Source organism: Nyctereutes procyonoides, unplaced genomic scaffold, assembly GCF_905146905.1.
Source record: "Nyctereutes procyonoides isolate TBG_1078 unplaced genomic scaffold, NYPRO_anot_genome, whole genome shotgun sequence".
Lineage (NCBI taxonomy): Eukaryota > Metazoa > Chordata > Mammalia > Carnivora > Canidae > Nyctereutes > Nyctereutes procyonoides.
The window spans coordinates 21,938,654-21,945,907 of record NW_026575147.1 but is presented as its reverse complement, the minus strand read 5'-3'; positions in this window follow the sequence as shown (position 1 = coordinate 21,945,907).

Here is a 7,254-nt window from a genome sequence, read left to right as displayed (position 1 = left end):
AGTCCCCCCCCCCTTTTTTCTCTTCTCCCTTTTTTTTCTTTTTTGTCTCTTCTTCCTTGGGATTCTTGGCCTTTTATTTTTTACTACTTTGTTTTAAAATTTGTTTTTCACTTTAGTAGTCCTTTTGCTTTTATATCGTTCTGATCTTTGTTTTCAATTTCTGGTCTCTGACCTCAGCAGAATCATCTAGGGTGAAATTTACTTAGGTTTTGGTTGGAGTGAAATTTACTTAGGTCATGATTGATATTCTTGACTCAGCCCACTCATACAGCCACTCTGCACGGGAGCAAAATGACTAGAAAGAAAAACTCACCACAAAAGAAAGAATCAGAAACAGTACTCTTTGCCACAGAGTTACAGAATTTGGATTACACTTTGATGTCAGAAAGCCAATCAGAAGCACAATTATAAAGCTACTGGTGGCTCTGGAAAAAAGCATAAAGGAATCAAGAGACTTCATGACTGCAGAATTTAGATCTAATCAGGCCAAAATTAAAATTCAATTAAATGAGATGCAATCCAAACTGGAGGTCCTAATGAGGGTTAATGAGGTAGAAGAAAGAGTGAGTGACATAGAAGACAAGTTGATGGCAAGGAAGGAAGCTTGCCAAAAAGAGAAGAAGAATTAAAAGAACATGAAGAAAGGTTAAGGGAAATACATGATAGCCTCAGAAGGAAAAATCTACATATAATTAGGATTCCAGAGAGTGCCGAGAGGGCCAGAGGGCCAGAAAGTGTATTTGAACAAATCATAGCTCAGAACTTCCCTAATTTGGGGAAGGAAAGAGACATTCAGATCCGGGAGATAGAGAGGATCCCCCAAAATCAATAAAAACCATTCAACACCTTGACTTTTAATAGTGAAACTTGCAAATTCCAAAGATAAAGAGAAGATCCTTAAAGCAGCAAGAGGCAAGAGATCTGTAACTTATATGGGGAGAAGTATTAGATTAACAGCAGACCTCTCCACAGAAACCTGTCCCCCCAGAAAGGGCTGGCAGGGTATATTCAGGGTCCTAAATGAGAGGAACATGCAGCCAAGAATATTTTATCCAGCAAGGCTCTCATTCAGAATAGAAGGAGAGATAAAGAGCTTCCAAGATAAGCAGAAACTGAAAGAATATGTGACCACCAAACCAGCTCTGCAAGAAATATGAAGGGGGACTCGGTAAAAGAAAGAGGAAGTCCAAGGAAACAATCCACAAAACAGGGACTGAATAGGTATTACAATGACACTAAGTTCATATCTTTCAATAGTAACTCTGAATGTGAATGGGCTAAATGATCCCTTCAAAAGATGCAAAGTTTCAGACTGGATAAAAAAGCAAGACATATATTTGCAGTCTACAAGAGACTCATTTTGGACCTAAGGACACCTACAGCCTGAAACTGAAAGGTTGGAGAACCATTTACCATTCAAATGGTGTTCAAAAGAAGGCAGGGGTAGCCATCCTCATATCAGATAAATTAAAGTTTATCTCAAAGACTATAGTAAGAGATGAAGAGGGACACTATATCATACTTAAAGGGTCTATCCAACAAGAGGACCTAACAATCATGAATATTTATGCCCCTAATGTGGGAGCTACCAAGTATATCAATCAATTAGTAATAAAAGTAGAGGCATACTTTGATAATAATATACTAATACTGGGAGACTTGAACACGGCACTTTCTGCAAATGACAGATATCCTAAGCACAATATCTCCAAAGAAACAAGAGCTTTATTTATTTTTTCTTTTTCTTTTCTTTTTTTCCTTTTCCTTTCTTTTTTTTTTTTTATTGGAGTTCAATTTGCCAACATATAGCATAACACCCAGTGCTCATCCCATCAAGTGCCCCCCTCAGTGCCCATCACCCAGTCACTCCTACCCACCCCTTGGTGGTCACCCTCCCACCTCCCTTTCCACCACACCTTGTTTGTTTCTCAGAGTTAGGAGTCTCTCATGTTCTGTCTCCCTTTCCGATATTTCCCACTCATTTTCTCTCCCTTCCCCTTTATTCCCTTTCACTATTTTTTATATTCCCCAAATGAATGAGACCATATAATGTTTGTTCTTCTCCGATTGACTTATTTCACTCAGCATAATACCCTCCAGTTCCATCCACGTCAAAGCAAATGGTGGGTATTTGTCGTTTCTAATGCCTGAGGAATATTCCATTGTATACGTATACCACATCTTCTTTATCCATTCATCTTTCGGTGGACACCGAGACTCCCTCCACAGTTTGGCCATTGTGGACATTGCTGCTATAAACATTGGGGTGCAGGTGTCCCAGTGTTCACTGCATCTGTATCTTTTGGGAACAAGAGCTTTAAATGATACACTGGACCAGATGGATTTCACAGATATACACAGAACTTTACATCCAAATGCAACTGAATATACATTCTTCTCAAGTGCACATGGAACTTTCTCCAGAATAGACCACACACTGGATCACAAATCAGGTCTCAACTGATACCAAAATATTGGGATTGTCCCCTGCATATTTTCAGACCATAATGCTTAGAAACTAGAACTAAATCACAGGAAGAAATTTGGAAGAAATTCAAACACGTGGAGGTTAAAGAGCATCCCACTAAAAGATCTTTGGGGCAACCAGGAAATTAAAGAAGAATTAAAAAGATTCATAGAAACTAATGAAAATGAAGATACAACCATTCAAAATCTTCAGGATACAGCAAAAGCAGTCCTAAGAGGGAAATACATCACAATACAAGCATCTCTCAAAAAATTGGAAAAAACTCAAACACACAAGCTATCCTCACACCTAAAGGAACTGGAGAAAACAGCAAATAAAAGTACACTAAGCAGAAGAAGAGAGTGAATAAAGTTCGAACAGAACTCAATGAAAGAACTATAGAACAGATCAACAAAACCAAGAGTTGGTTCTTTGAAAGAATTAATAAGCTAGATAAACCATTAGCCAGCCTTATTATTATTTTTTTAAGATTTATTTATTTACTTACGATAGACAGAGAGAGAGAGAGAGAGAGAGAGAGAGAGAGATAGAGGCAGAGACACAGGAGGAGGGAGAAGCAGGCTCCATACCAGGAGCCCAACGTGGGACTCGATCCCGGGACTCCAGGATCGCGCCCTGGGCCAAAGGCAGGCGCTAAACCGCTGAGCCACCCAGGGATCCCAGCCAGCCTTATTAAAAAGAAATAAGACTCAAATTAGTAAAATCACGAATGAAAAAGGAGAGATCACAACCAATACCAAGGAAATACAAACGATTTTAAAAACTCATAATAATGAGCAGCTAAATGCCAACAAATTAGGCAATCTAGAAGAAATGGACGCATTTCTGGAAAACCACACACTACCAAAACTGGAACAGAAACAAAACCTGAGCATGCCACTAACCAAGGAGGAAATTGAAGCAGTCATCAAAAACTTCCCAAGACACAAGAGTCCAGGGCCAGATGGCTTCCCAGGGGAATTCTATCAAACGTTTAAAGAAGAAACAATACCTATTCTACTAAAGCTGTTCAGAAAGGTAGAAAGGGATGGAATATTTCCAAATTCGTTCTATGAGGCCAGCATCACCTTAATTACAAAATGAGACAAATACCCCACCAAAAAGGAGAATTATAGACCAATATCCCTGATGAACACAGATGCAAAAATTCTCAACAAGATACTAGCCAATAGGATCCAACAGTACATCAAGAAGATTATTCACCATGATCAAGTGGGATTTATCCCTGAGATGCAAGGCTGGTTCAATGCTCATAAAACAACCAATGTGATAGATCGTGTCAACAAGAGAAAAAAGAAGAACCATAGGATCCTCTCAATAGATGCAGAGAAAGCATTTGACAAAATACAGCATCCATTCCTGATCAAAACTCTTCAGAGTGTAGGGATAGAGGGAACATTCCTCAGCATCTTAAAAGCCATCTATGAAAATCCCACAGCAAGTATCATTCTCAATGGGGAAGCACTGGGAGCCTTTCCCCTAAGATCAGGAACATGACAGGGACGTCCTCTCTCACCACTGCTATTCAACATAGTACTGGAAGTCGTAGCCTCAGCAATCAGGTAACAAAAAGAAATAAAAGGCATTCAAATTGGCAAAGAAGTCAAACTCTCCCTCTTCGCAGATGACATGATACTGTACATAGAAAAAGATTTCACCCCAAGATCGCTAGAACTCCTACAACAATTCCGCAGTGTGGCAGGATACATAATCAATGCCCAGAAATCAGTGGCATTTCTATACACTAACAATGAGACTGAAGAAAGAGAAATTAAGGAATCATCATCAAGACACACTGATCAATGGAACACAATAAAGAACCCCAAAATGGGCCCTCAACTCTATGGGCAACTAATATTCAACAAAGCAAGAAAGACTACCCACTGGAAAAAGGAAAGTCTCTTCAATAAATGGTTCTGGGAAAATTGGACAGCCATGTGCAGAAGAATGAAACTAGACCATTCTCTTACACCAGACACAAAGATAAACTCAAAATGGATGAAAGATGTGGGCAACCACGGACTAGCTGGAGTAACTGAACCAAACCAAGCCCGGACTTGCATCCCTCATTCACTCAAAAGGCTCAGGAGCCTAAAGGGTGAATAGTTAGTTGACGCTTGAGAAAGGGCTTGAGCAGTGATTTTCAGAGCTCCCTTGTACTTGATCGTCCACATAACACGTTAGATACAATGTATTCTGGCCTGGCCATAAAGTTGAATAGGGGTCTGTGCTGTTCTTGCTGGTCTGTTAACCATACCTAATATTCCTTTGAGGTGTGTACATCTGGAGCAACAAGCTTATCTATTTACCAAGGTCTTCTGGAGCCAGTGGGTCTGTCTTGCATGCTGAGAAAGGGGAACCTTGGAGGGTTTCACAAACATGCTAAGAACAGATACTTCTTTGTCTTCGTTTTGCTTATGCTATATAATGTTGTAGAACCTTGAATAAAGCTGGCACTGCTTGGACATCATCCACTGTGTCCCTCTGGTCCCCATCTCTTTACTTTTATTTTATTTTTTTTATCCCCTTACCCTCGGGACCCTGATCGTGTTGCCGCAGAGCGTGCAACAGAAAGATCTATGTGAGTCAAGACTCCATCAAAATCCTGGAGGAGAATACAGGCAACAACCTTTTTGAAGTTGGCCACAGCAACTTCTTGCAAGATACATCTATGAAGGCAAGAGAAACAAAAGCAAAAATGAATTATTGGGACTTCATCAAGATAAAAAGCTTCTGCACAGCAAAAGAAACAGTCAACAAGTCCAGAAGACAACCTACAGAATGGGAGAAGATATTTGCAAATGATCTATCAGATAAAGGGTTAGTCTCCAAGATCTATAAAGAATGTATTAAACTCAACACCGAAGAAACAAAGAATCCAGTCATGAAATGGGTAAAAGACATGAACAGAAATTTCACAGAGGAAAACATAGACATGGCCAATAAGCACATGAGAAAATGCTCCGTATCACTTGCCATCAGGGAAATACAAATCAAAGCCACAATGAGATACCACCTCACACCAGTGAGAATGGGGAAAATTAACAAGACCGGAAACAACAAATGTTGGAGAGGATGTGGAGCAAGGGGAACTGTCTTGCACTGTTGGTGGGAATGTGAACTGGTGCAGCTACTTTGGAAAACTGTGTGGAGGTTCCTCAAAGAGTTAAAAATAGATCTGCCCTATGACCCAGCAATTGCACTGCTGGGGAATTACCCCAAAGATACATATGCAGTGAAAGACCGAGACACCTGCACCTCAATGTTTATAGCAGCAATGTCCACAATAGCCAAACAGTAGGAGGAGCTTTGGTGTCTATTGAAAGATGAATGGTTACTCAGCCATTAGAAATGACAAATACCCACCATTTGCTTCAACATGGATGGAACTGGAGGGTATTATGCTGAGTGAAGTAACTCAATCAGCGAAGGACAAACATTATATGGTCTCATTTATTTGGGGAATATAAAAAATAGTGAAAGGGAATAAGGGGGAAAGGAGAGAAAATGAATGGGAAATCTTAGAGAGTGTGACAGAACATGAGAGCCTCCTAAATCTTGGAAATGAACAAGGGCAGTGGAGGGGGAAGTGGGTGGGGGATGGGGTGACTGGGTGACAGGCACTGAGCGGGGCACTAGACGGGATGAGCACTGGGTGTTATACTATATGTTGGCAAATTGAACAATGAAAAAATAAACATACACACACACACAAGAATTATTTTTTTGGATACCCAAGGTGAGAGTTAAGATGTATCATATAAAGGCCCATTTGACTCATCACCATTTATTGAGAAAACATTCTTTTCTCATTTGTTTGTAATGCCATTTTTTCGTTTTGGTTTTGTTTGGTTTCTCTTCTTCTTCTTCTTCTTCTTCTTCTTCTTCTTCTTCTTCTTCTTCTTTCTTCTTCTTCTTCTTCTCCTTCTTCTTCTTCTTCTTCTTTTTGTAATGAGTCAAATGATTGTGTCTGTGTGATTATATTAGACCCCAAAGAGTCTTTCAGTGCATGAATATGACACATGTCTGCATTTGTTAGTTCTTTAGTTTCTCTTGATAATGTTCTATACTTTCAGTATAAAGGTCTCATATATCATTTAGAAAATTTAGGTAAGGTAATTGAATGCTATTGTTTTGGTTTCTTTGCTCCACCTAGCTTTATTGAGATACAATTGTCATATAATATTGTGTAAATTTAAGATGTACAATGTGGTATTTTAGTAGATACCTATACTGTAACATGTTTGTCTCTATTTTTATTGAGGATAAGGAAAAGCAAAAATCATAAGTACAGCTCAGTGAATTTTTTATATAGCTATACACCCTTGTCATCACTGCCCATGAGAGAACATTTCCAGAAACCCAGAGAGCTCCATCATTCCCACCTCTGTCAGAGCTCTCACCAGGGATAACCACTCTTCTAACTTCTATCATAACAGATTAGAGTTCTTAATAGTTCTGTCAATCTGGCACATTCTTCCCTAAGGCTTCCCCCCTCTCTCACAAAGGCCAATTGTTATCTGATAAACATACTAAAAATCCCACTGTGCTTTTCACAGACTTCCTACTTAGGATTTTAATGTCCTGACCTGAACATTCCAAGAATTCACTAAATTTTAAGAATGGAAAAATCAGTCATTTGCTTGAAGTCCCAGAAAGCATCCACCAACTCGGGTTTCTCTGTTCCCCAACAAGAATCTGCCACAATGGAAAACCCAAGTTTTCATTATTTTCCTCATGCCCAGAATCCACAAGTGATGGCAGGT